The 13183-nt window shown below is 39.4% G+C and overlaps 1 protein-coding gene across 1 annotated transcript in view; it reads right to left on the bottom strand.

Moving 5' to 3' along the window:
* The window catches only part of glceb (glucuronic acid epimerase b), a 56923-nt gene that overhangs the window by 29872 nt on the left and 13868 nt on the right, over positions 1-13183 (bottom strand). Inside the window, exon 2 of the mRNA XM_084063990.1 lies at positions 3585-3697. The gene's annotated coding sequence lies outside the window, so the exon portion shown is untranslated. The remainder of the gene's footprint in view (positions 1-3584; positions 3698-13183) is intronic.

Here is a 13183-nt window from a genome sequence, read left to right as displayed (position 1 = left end):
CATTGCAATAACAGCCTAGTGCTAGTGAGCTGCCCTTGGGGAGCCGTCGGAGTAGAGGCTTGGTGTTTGCGTGCGGCGCAGGTGTTCCAGCCCTAACTAAACTCCTGACATTTTCAGTACACTCTCCTCTATGGGTGAAATCACATGGGGGTTTCAGACTGCCTGTAAATTATTAGCTCATGCTGGAGCTGAGAGGGCTGTTAGCTTGGATGGAGGTAGAGGGAGAGAGGGAGGGTGTGTGTGTGTGTGTGTGTGTGTGTGTGTGTGTGTGTGTGTGTGTGTGTGTGTGTGTGTGTGTGTGTGTGTGTGTGTGTGTGTAGGCGGGAGGCCGAGGCAAAGGAAACAACTCATTGTAGAAGACAGCTTTTGCATCTTTAGATATCCGCTTAGTGTGAGTCTCACTTATCTTTCTTCCGTCTGTTGTGTTTACTCACATATCAACTGTGAGGAGATTAAGAGCTGGTTGGGTGGGGCCTCCCAAGAGTGGAAACACAGCACTAAAAAAAACTGTATCATTACCCAACATGCAAATTATCTATTGCATACTACAACCACACAAAAGAGCAAGAAACATGGAAAGAAACCTCAAATGTTAAGATCCCCATCTTAAGAAATGTTGAAAATATAATAGTTTATTTTTATTTATTTTTAAGTTTTGTATTCTTGTTCAATACATTGTCTTAACATTGCTTTTTTTCAGATGGACAAATAGATTCTACAATAAACTGTAAAACTAAAGCATGTAAAATACTTACATGCTATACTTTTTATTATAATGAGTGGCCTTAAATATTGTGGCAAAGATGTGAGAGCTTAATATGATGTGTAAAGTAAAAATCGAATGCATTTTCCCCCTTATTTCCCTTTATATAAAATGTACAGTTTAAATCATGACTGAGGCTTAGGATGGCTGACTGCATAGTAAGTAATTGCAGTAGAAGAACCGTCTGTATAATAAAACAGTTTCTGTTCAGCTTCAGCACTGGAGGAGTAAAGATGTCAATAAGCCCCATCCAGTTGGATGCAGTACAATATGCAGGGGATATGATCAAGTTTCCTCTATACAGCCGTCAAGCTGTATTGCTGTATATGTCTTGATGAATTGAATACACAGGACCACAATGGACACAAGCCCTCAGGGCTTTTTGTGTTATCCTTTTAGCATTATTGTATAACTGTACCTCTGTACTTTTTTACAAACTGTTAACAACAATCAATAAAAGCAGCTCACATTTAAACAAAAAAGGGGGGGAATGTGTAGCCAGCTGAAAATGAGACAGTACCTGGTTATCTGAAGGACAGCCTGTGCTTGTGGAACATATACTGTACAGAAAGAAATCAGTGGAGGGGAACATCTAAAGAGCAACTTGGGGGCGTGAAGTCAAGGCAGAGCCCCTTCACAAAAGAAAAGACGTTTGGTGAACAGATGGCTCTAAGTAGCTCTTAATAATTCCTTTACTTTCCTTCACTGCCATTTGCTACAGTAGATGGGTCCATTTTGAATGATCAAGGGAGAGAGACAGATAGAGAAAGAGATGGATCGACGGAATGAACCAGCATGATTTTCATTCTTAACACCCTATCCTCCTGATGATGGACTCCACGCCTTGTTAATAATTCATGGCTGTGGGGGCCCTGGCCACTCTGCTGGCTTCCAACTGTACAGATGTCAGAGAAATGGGGAGGTGAATTGTTTATATTAGTATTCTCCAACTCATTTTATGCCTCCACCGGCGATAGCCGTAGCTGGGAGCATTATACTTCAAGGCTGTCCTTCAGTATGCAAGAACTGTAAATGTATAGAGATGTAAAGTAAGGTATAGCACTTTAAGTTAAGGTATAACACGGTATCAAGCAACCACAGTTCTGAACCGTAGGCCTTTCCTTTTATTACCATGCTCACTAGAGATGTGCAGATGGGCTCGGACGTCACCAGAATCGCACGTACATATTAATCATCCATCCGCATTAATTATAGTTTGCTTAGTTGACCACTTAATTACAGTGTATACCAAAGTAAAATCTTATATTGTGTTGACTGAAAGCAGTCCTGTGATGAACATGATTGAATTCAACTCTTAGGTATCCACAATAATCAAATGTGACTGTAATAAATCAGATCCTGAAAAAAAAAAAGGGAAAAAAAGAAAAATATGTTTTAAAAAGAAGGCATGGCCTTCATTTAGTCTGCTGCCAGTGTTGTATAGCAACCCTCCCCTAATGAATAGGTTTGTCTCACCTGCCACTAAATCTGCAAAAAATAACCTACCACCAGCAGTTAAATAGCCTCAGCCTGAATTTTCATTTCGTGTCACTCCATTATTCAGTCTGAAAGTGCTCTCAAAGCAGCAGTTTTCTGGGATGGGGGTGTGGCCAAAGTGGGACTCTTTCGCGATTGGTTCATAATGGATCATCCCCATCGGGCCGGTTAGATTTTCAAAACCCATGTCTTGGACAGCGTCACCAGACCCTTGAAACGCTACAATATAAAAAAGAATGAATGGCCGTGGCTTGCAGTTCAGGGGCTGGAGCCAGGCTAGTAGTGAAAGGGCATTACAGTCAAATTCCTTTCAATATTGTTAAAGCATTTAGACCTGAGGCCGATTCTAAAAATGCCTTCTAAATCCTGACCTAAGTTTTCTGAAAAACTTCAAATATGCATTTAAAAATGTCAACATTTTTGCTATATAGTATATACTGTACATAGCAACAGGAACCCCAAAAGGGGTTCCCGTCCTGAAAGGTATAGTTACAAATAGGGGTTCCCGCCAAAAATGGGTTAAACAGACTGACACGGATTGCTGTTAAAGATTGTTTTGTTCATTTACGAACTGGCAATAAATATTTAATGTGCAAAAATTATACAAGCGTTTTGTTTTGCTTACATAATAAATTAATCAATGCTGGCGAATATGCTTTTTTGGCATTTTTTGTAAAATAAGCGGCTCCCCCAAACTTTGGAAGGCAATCATATCCAATTGAAATGGAATATGAAAAATCTGAATCACATGACTCCAGAGATGTGTAATTTGTGTGAATTCTTAACAAAATCTGTGTTTTGAAGAAAATGCAAAATGGCAGAAAATATAGTTGTGTGGAAATGGCTATATGGGCAGCAGTTGTGTCATGATGGATTCCTTCATTCCTGAAGAAAGAATCCAGGGGAATTTTGTTTTTGATTGTACAACCTACGGTTCAAGAGATATAGACCAAAGTGTAAAATGGTCTGTTATAGGGCCACCATGAAGCAGATTTGAAAAGTTTAGATGGCGTGCCGAGATTATGAGGATACTACAAGGAATTGTGTGGGGCAAGGCTTTGATCAGTGTCTATGAATTTGCACAAGTAAAACTCTTTCTGCATGCAGCCTCCCAATTACCGGCCTGATACAGCCTAATGACTCCAGGAGGGTTCAAAGACTTCCTTCTTCCTTTATGCTACCAACGTTTTAACAGATAAGAAAATGAAAACACAGGGCTCAGAGGAAATGTAACTTGTACATTTGTTCAGTTAAAGAGACAGAGACATAGTTCACTTCATAACAGCTATAAGACTGGGGAAAAGCATTATGAATTGTCACTCACCCCTATTCCATTTACCAAGAAACTGTTAACTAGCTTGACATCCTGTTGATGACCACGCCAACTCTGTCCAGCGCTGGCTCCTCTGGTGAAACTTGCAGACAAAGCATGTGAACCTATAACAGGAACAAAGTGAACTTCATTACAGTGATTGTCAAATAAGAATCACTTGGCCAACACTTGGCTTAATGCCTGGCTATGGGATACACATTACAAGCATGATCTACAAAGAAAGTTGGGTGAATAAGGCAAACACATTTTTGGCCATTTGTTTTTCCTATGAAGACAATGGCTGAGGAACTGACTAGGCTAATTCCTATCCTGTCTATCCAAAAAATAACTTGCATTACTGTTTTGGTTTTTGAGAAGTAGAAAAGTCAACATTTATGTTTAAACAGTTCTAGAAGAAATCACAAAAAGCCAGCAACTGAAAGATGTATCACTTTTTGTATCACTTTTTGTACGCAGACATTATGAGAACAGAAATCAAACATAGAATATAGTGTGTACACCCCCCCCCCCCTCCACACACACACACACACATAAAATAAAAACAGTTTAAACAGCTGGGGGAATCAACAGATAATTAGAATAGTTACAATTAGTTAATAACTTCTTTCAAATAAAACTCAAAATGTTTGTGGAAATTATTGCTCTTGCACATGCATTTATAACGTTTTTTGTTTTTATCCAATGTAGCTTAACCATGTCATGTGATATGCTTATTATGCTAGTTCAGTACACTTTAACAACACTCAGCCCACTACAGAAAATTCTAGATGAACATTTCCCCAGGAATTTCCATGAATTCAAACAATCCACTAGTACCACTGACTATTATCCCTCTAAGAAACGTCCCTCAATTCTGCACATTGCCCATAAAACATCCAGCCTTACACTGGGCTACAAGCCTCATACTAGCGTTAATCTAAAATTATGTAAAATGAAATCCTTTGACAAAGCTAAAGGGTAAAACGCAAAGCATTGATCACTATTCCATGCCGAGAAGCTTTTACACACCAGGTTTTGTCAGGGAAGCAAAAGTGATTGCTGTAATCCTTTTTGACCAGGTCTGAATTATACCAATACATCGATACTCACAATGTAAATGATGATTAGGAAACAAATGCATAACTATTTTGTAAAAATGATCAATTTACAGGCGTTTAAAAATGAGGTCATTAACGTACCGCTGCCAGTTTATCACAGCCAAAGTGCAGAGAGCGACATTAATACTTTACTCTGCGATTAATCTTAGCCATATACATTTCCGATCAGCTCCTGTCTAAAGTGGCTGTTAAACTAAAGATGGTGCTACATCACAATGTCAACGAGAGCCTATCGATTTAATATTTTTATGAAACATGGCTATTGACAAAGCAATTAAATTAGATATTATATAGCTTATACCAGCTGGTCACCCAACAGAAGCTGTTGCACCCACTGCAGTTTCACACAGTGCAGAGGAACAAAGGGAGTGAGTTGAGCCAAGAATAATACAAGGCAGAGAGGGCAGACAAGTGCCTGAGTTAACAGCAGGGTAAGTCACATGGGAGGATTTGTGAATGCCAACATTTTCTTTGAGTGAGGACATTGGTTTGATGGACTGTGATAAGAGGTCTGGTAACTCTGGTTGTAAAATTTCCATCACATTGTAATATTTGATTACACTTGATCTACAGCTATTGATCAAGACCTTGACCAGAGCAAGGAATCGTCACTAACTCACAAATCTCACAGTCCTGCAAGTCTTTTAGTGCTTTGGTGCCATGCCAATAAACATGAAGCTCTAAGTCTTCACCATTAAAACTATGAAGATGTCTTGTTTCTAAACTAGGTCGCCCCCACTTGTACAGTGCTGAGTGAAAGTAGAACAATGTTATATTTGTTTAACCAATATGTCCAGATGCAAGATATTGTTTTCATGAACTGACAGACATGGTAAGAAATGTTCTACATCTGATCATTATCAAAACATAATAAATCACTACAACCATGCCCACGAAATGTGTGACAAAGATAATAAACCATCTTTGTTTATCACTGACATCACATCCTTTGAAACATATTGACCAATAATTAGGCTACTTAGAAATGCATTATCGGTATCGGACAGATATCAAAAATAATTCCCAGACAGTATGTCGCACAGATGATGGTTCATTAATTATGTGCCAACCACGTACATGTGTCGGTGGAAAAATAGCTCCCGTTAACATACCTACTACACAGGATAGAATGTCTGTGTTGTCAATTATTTCAAAGTCTCTGAAAATGACAACAAATTTGCCATTTGCAATGACCATTCAACTTCAGTAATGCGAGGAGGGAGAAAGACACAATCGTTTAATAACAAATTAAAAAAGCCACCTAAAGATACATATACTGAAATATAGCCCTTTTCCACATTTTTGTAGCACAGAGATGCAGAGCAGGTCTACATTTTGCACAAAATGATTGCAAAAGCAATGAAGCATAATGCGATCATATTTCTCATTCGCACCTTGTTTAAATTAAATTGAAGTGTTTAGAAGGCCTAATTCAGGTCATAACAAAGAAGTTTTTAGATATCTGTATAACAGAACAAAATAAATGTTGTGGCCTAAATATACTGTTTGCTAAATGGGTTTCCTCAAACAGGCCTTTTGCTTTATGTCAAACAAACATTGTTTTTCTTTGAAATCTTCACTTTGGAGGGTTACACACAATTCAGTTCAGACATAAAAGCGTGGTGCAAAAGCATGAAGCCGAGCATGCCACTAAAAGCAATAATTGGGCATGTCCGATGTTATGAGTGTCGCAGCTGTCACTCATGTGTCTGTCTGCTTGTTGTGGTGAACAAATGGACTGTATGGACGGGGGTGCGGTTTTAAACAAATACAAAAAAATAGCAGCTGTAGATGAGAAAGTAATCAATATTGGTTGACTACATGACCAATTTATACGCAAAAATGTATAGGTTGTTAATAAATAAGCTGCCAAATGACCTTAACGAGCCGTCTGTACTTTTCCCCCGCACCGAGTGCACTGCTGTCTGGGCACAGAGGAGACAGGAGTACCGTCCAGCACAACGTAGCCAGCACACAGACAGACAGGCAGGGAGAAATGACACTTTTATAATCTTAAGTAAGCTTAAACCAACTGCTTCACAAGAACAATGTTGGTGTAACTAAGGAATTCGATAGGGAATCTATATTTTATACATAGAACTTTCTATACAGCAGTGCAGCACCTGTGAAAAGCTAAGTACCTATGGAAAGCGTAGCTCAACGGTGGAGAGACTGCTGTCAAAATGACACAAGCAAACTTTATAATGTTAATAATTAAGCACAAACTAACTGCTTCACAAGAACAATGTTGGTGCGACAAAGAGAATGGATAATATATGTCATAATAATAATACATTAAAAGTGTGCTGTGTCAGTGATATCTGTTACATAAGTATTTGAAGTTCGTGCAAGACAAGTTAGCTAAAGTTAATAGTTATAGCAAATATTATCATATTAATTATTACATTTTTGAGTTTATGATTTCACAATATAATGGACAACCTCAACCTCCTCATGCCAAAAGCTTCAAATAAACTTCCTGAAAAGCAAAATTAATCCAGTCAGGCATCTGGGATCAGACAGAAAATAATCTCAATTACTAAGGATGTTCAATCAAGAACGACAAGACGAGAGAACGGCTTGGATAACAGCTAATGACCATGGCTTCAAGGTGGCTAAACATGTGTCTCTTCAAGCTGAGCACTGAGCTGACACCATTTCCCTTGCCGTTACAGTGTCCTTTTCAGTCGACCTTCCTGATGCAAGGGGTTGACATATTCAATACAAATTGTGATCCTCCATTTTAATGATTCTTGTGCGAGTACCTTTAGAACATTAGGCAAAGGATATAACTTCTAGAGAAGCTTGACTGTAAATTATATTAGGCCATTAATTACTCCCGTCTCTCCTCATTTGCTGCCATCCTGACACAAGCAGTCATCCATCAGGTACTACACCTTGGGTGTGGTGATGAGAGAGATGGAGACCCATCTGCTGAGCATTCACAATGCATCCATTTTCTCTGGGGGGGTTTATTGGCTGGCCAAACACTGACTGATCACATCACTGAAGTAGGACAGCGACTATCGATTATTTTCTTAGCGAATATTCCATCGATTACTTTTTTGAGTAATCAGTTAATCGAAAAGCCTGTAAAATCCAGCATAAATTGTTTACATTTTCTATATATGAATCAATTAATTAGCCACTTAAGCCCTGTGTTATACTACTTTTTTGTTGTTAAAAATAAGTGTTAAATAGCTCTATATTCTGCAATCATTGTTATAGAGTGTTTGTTAAGGTAACAGGGGTCTACCCATCTTTCCTGCTCTTTAGTAACAGAAAATGCATTTTCAGGACTAGATACCCATTTTATCCAATCAGGAGAGATAACTGAATAGAGATAACAAGATTAAACAAGAAATGAGCAGAAAGAATTGGAAGTGGAACACTATAAAATTGAAGCTGTTAAATGGGTAATCATTTCCTCTTCCCCTTAAATCCATTTGATTTAATTATCGATTTTTTTTTTTAATGATCAATTAAAATCAATTAATTCGATTAACTGCTGCACCCCTACACTGAAGCTAATATGGCACAAGGCACCACTGGCCATGTGATGAGTTTTCAAAAGGAAGGCCCAAGTAAACAGGCATACTTAGATCTGCAGGCTGATCCATTCATGCCACTCATTTTTTAAGCATAGAGATTTTACCATCTATCTCTGACTTTTGTCTGCACACACATACACCAACTGAGCTTTGATTTAAAACACAGATCCCCATGTGGGAGCAGGTGAAGAGGGGGAAAAGCAGCTCAAGACCAAAGAGCATATATTCTTCAAGATCTATCCTCTGACATCAGTCACTCGCTCCTCAAGACTCGCTGCAGTTACCACTGTCATTTTCATAGGAAGGTGAACACATAGTAAACTAGAAAAGTGTGCTCCTCGGAGCACAGGTCTACACCAGGCAGGGTTGACTACCCAGGGCCCGCAAACATTGGTCATAGCCACTTGGAATGTGATCTGAAAAATCTAACTTAAGTTGCACATCTTGTTCACCTGACCCCAGAGATAATGTGTAATGCACTAGGCAGAAAATGTAATCTGGCACAAACAGGGCCTAAAAGCTGTGTCATGATCCAAAGAATCCAGGGAAAAAAATATGTTGATGTTGAAATTTGGGATGGCATTTCATCCTTGGCCTAGACAAAGTGGGAATGTGTGTGCAAAGTTTCACAGCAATCAGACTCAGCGTTCATGATTTGAGGCATTTTGTTCAAAACGGGCCACTCCTGCAAACTTTAGAAGGCAATCTTAGCCAAAAGGTCTTGATCACATGTCTATAGAGATAATGTGTACCGATTTGTGTGATGTTTGGACAAAATCTATAGGAGTAATATAAAAAAAAAGTTTTGCAAAAATCGGCCTCCTGGTGGCGCTATAACAGGCCAATGTAAGACATTTGAGGTTTTACTTGGCCTCCAAGGAGTATGCATGCACAGTTTCATGCCAATTGGTCCAACGGTGCCGGAGATTAGCTGCTCACTGACGGGCGGATGGACGGACAGACACACATAGAAAGACACACATTGACAGAAACATAGTCTCGGCCACACCTTCGGCCTGGCGGAGATAACAAATGAACAAATCACATGACATCTCCAGCTTTGTGATGAATGCATGATGACATCACTGCTTAATAATACAGTGGGAAGAAGGGGGTATCATGCACCCCCGGAAATATACTTCTAATCAATGTTTCGTGACTGTAAAAAAAATGTGCTGAAAATGAAGAGCTATGTTAAAAAGTCAAAATGGCCCATCTACCAAATTTGTGAGGCCATTTTCAAAAAATCTATTTTCAATATTGCAATTAACTGAACAAAGGTGTCTAGACCTATATTTTGAGGGTCAAGGATCATAATGAAAATATTCTTAAAGTGATCACATGTACCTGTGGCATGCTGGTGTGCAAATCAGTGCGTTTATACAATATCATCAAATTTATTTTTTTTACCAATTATTATTATGCCAACAGCTGCCACAGCTCAGGTAGAATCAACATTAAGATCTGCTACAATTGTTTCACTTAAGCGTTAAAACAAACAGCAGCTATCTCTCTGTCTCGTCTCTGTCTAGTCTCCCTCTCTCCCCCTGTCAAAAGCATCAGCTTCCGAGGCATTTTAAGCTGCGCGCAATTCATATCAGCCTCGAAATCAAACTGTATGCGCAGCAACGTTTCAATTGATGTTGTCCAACAAGAATTTAGATCTCAACCACAGACAACTGGTGCCTAAAAAACATATTGACAGAAAATGGTGCTGAAAACGGTGAAATCAGGTGGGGCAGTGCAGGCAGGGCATCAATGCCACTGTGGCCGTGGGGCATCTATATTTTTGAGGGGCACACGGCCAAAGAGAGGGGCAACGAGGGCCATGGCTAGCGAATTTCATTTGATTTATTACACCCATACCACAAATACAGACACACTGTATTAGCTGAATTATCAATGTGCCAAAACATACAAAACAATAAAACACTCTTCCTGCAGAAGACAATCAGCAGACAATCACAATACATTACTCTCATTATCAGTCTTATATTTTAAAAAAAAGTGTGTATTTACAGGCTAATTTCCATTCTGCATGTACTAGCCCAGGTTAATTGATATGCACATTCAAAAGGAAATGGAATCTCTTGCTCATGCCTGATTTATAATTGCCTTTCAAAAGCACTACTCAGAAAATAGTCTCTCAAGCCAGACTTCCACAATCCACAATCTTTGAAGGCTACAAGAGTATAAGAGTGTAATTTGGCCTGATGAAAAGGTGAAAACAGGAAGCTGTCATCTGCTCTTCAGACTGAAAGGGTATTCAACAAATGATGACGCAGTGTTCAAGAAAATTTCAAGAAATTCTCAAAAGGTCTGTCATTTACAGTGGTGTAATGGTGATTTTCTTTTCAGGGGAAAAGTGTTTTAATGACGTCACATGCACACGCACTCACTGTCAGCGGTAAACCTGTTATGCATAGTTAGACATTTGGGTACTTGGCTCATGAATTTAGGGGGCTGAAAATTATATTTTCCAGTGTAGCGACCAAAACACCACTGGTCATTTACAATATAGTATTCCAATAGCCTTTGCTACACATGAAATATTTGTGATTCCATAGTAATCCAACATCATTAATTTACACAATCATCCAATCAATGCATTGAATTTCCAGGGCAAACCAGACATTGATTTACGCAAGTGGCAAGAGGGAAAATAATATAGGCCATAAAACACTGTTGCCCCAAAATAGACACTCGAACTAGTCCTTTACTCTAGTAGCACAGTCCTCCACCCCATATCAAGGCATGAGGGTAATCTTCACAGTGGATTTAGTGAACAAAGAGGGCTTCAGCTGGCATGCATCAAATACTGAGAGACGTGTCGTGGCTGTCACAAGCATTCAGGAATATAGTCAGTAAATTTCAATGTTTTTCACAGAAGCTTTGCATATATTTTAGCTTTGCCTCTTTCTTTTGCTGCTTGTGAAAGAATCTGAGTGTCCCAGCTACTCTGTTGTGGATTACACTGATTGGAAGCAGCTGTTGATGTTTCTTTCTCTCTTTTTTTTATCCCTTAAGAAATGTGTTGGTCAACTTTCATAATCATTAGAATGCCAGTAAAGATGATAACATACATCATATCACTGTCATACAAAAGAAACAGCCAGAAACTGTTAGTGTGAGGCTCAACTCCGAAATAAATTATGAAACAAGAGTTTTCCTTAGTCTCTAATTCGCAAAAGTCAAAGGCTTTGTTAGTCACATATGCATGAGCAGACTAGAGCAACGTGTAAAAGGTACTGCTCATCTTACTACTGAATGGAGAGATGACATTCCTATGGACAAGCAATTTTAAGACAATGGCATATGAGACCTGTCCGGAAAAAAAGAAGTAATCTAACTTTTCTTGTTTGATTTTTCAAATCTCATCCACATGTGCATCCACATCTCATCCACATGGGCATCCGCTGTTATAATTGCCACTACAAAAGTTTGTTTGTTATTCACTCGTTCAATGAATGTCAGTTTTAAAGATTATACTTTTATTACACTTTTTATGTAAACTAAACGCACATTTCCCTGTTCATTACTGTGCAAAAATGTACTGTATGTGTACTTAAGCCTTACGACAAAGGCTTATCTGCCAGCACAAGAAAAAAAGTCGCAAAGCAAGTGCAAAATGTTCCACTACCGCCGTTACAACTCCATCCTTGGAGATGACTGAATCGATACGCTGGATGTACAAATTGTGCCCAACTGACTAGTAATTCCCCTCCATACGCTCAGACACGTAATCCATAGCCTGAAAGGACAATTGGTCTGAGATTATTAATTCACAATGACAGTTGTTGTTGACCGATTTGACCGAAAAATAATTAGGAAATTCCTTGGCCTGCTGGCAGCATGCACAAATGTGATAGATGGTGATCTGCCAAATCGTTTGCGCGATTAGCTGCTGAGAGACACACACAAACATGACCGATTTCAAAATCTCTTTTTTGCCCTTATGCAGATTTCAAGGTACCTTCAAAACCGTTTCTAGAGAGGTGTGTATGGGCGGGGGAAATTGAGCGAAACTGTAGTACCACTGTGGGCCACCATACCACCACCCCCCTCTGGTCCTGGGGGCTTGGGTCTGAGAGGGAAAAGGGCTGTGCCCCAACTGCTTCCTGCATGAAGACAAGACTTGCATCCTCAGAACCTTCTTAGTTCTCTGAAAAGGCCACTGACTAGCTTGGAATATTAAGCAGCTGAAGCCATTGGAAATCAAAAGGATTTTGAAAGCGGGTGGGAAGCATCAAAAAGGCTTTTGATGGTATATATCGCTCCATCTCTCACATATACAGTATGACAGAGAGAAAGAATGAAGATGGGGAACAAAGGGCTTGGAAAGTACAGGGTGGGGGGATTATTCTTCCCCCGTCTAAACCCAGCATATGCCTATGACATTCTTCAAATCAAAGGCTTGCCTTTAAAAACCAATGGCGGTCATACAAGTCAAAGACAGGGATCAGTGAGATAAGAGAGACAAGAAGTGAAAGGGAAAGTGGGACACTAGGAAGGGTTTCAGGACATTTCATTATTATTTCTCCCTGGCTGACACTGATCTCAACTGTCTGCCTCCAATGACTCCATGTTTCACAGTTACCTAACCGAGAATAAGCTTCAATACAGTCCACTTGAACAGCATTAGCATAAACATGTTTTAAAAGTTACATGCAGCTCCATTTCAGATGGAACGAGCAAAGACTCCACAAAATTCTTTCTGTAGTTGTAGTGTGCTGATACAGCGAGTTGAATGAGGGAGAGAAGGGAGCCAGAGAAAGTGAAAGAGGCGAGGGAAAGTAACTGTAACTCAAAGATACAGTCAATGCAAGAGAAGGAACAGCAGTATGAGGATGTAGATGGAGAGATGTTCCCTTAGGAAGAAGACAGAAGGTGGGGTTGCAGAGCAGAGTGTCTTGCCATGATTTGTGTGTGGGAGCTTTCAGCT

The sequence above is a fragment of the Gymnoscopelus microlampas genome (assembly GCF_963454915.1).
Source record: "Gymnoscopelus microlampas genome assembly, chromosome: 1".
Classification (NCBI taxonomy): Eukaryota; Metazoa; Chordata; class Actinopteri; order Myctophiformes; family Myctophidae; genus Gymnoscopelus; species Gymnoscopelus microlampas.
Note: the sequence above shows the minus strand (reverse complement) of the source record. Positions and strands in the feature narration are given on the sequence as shown.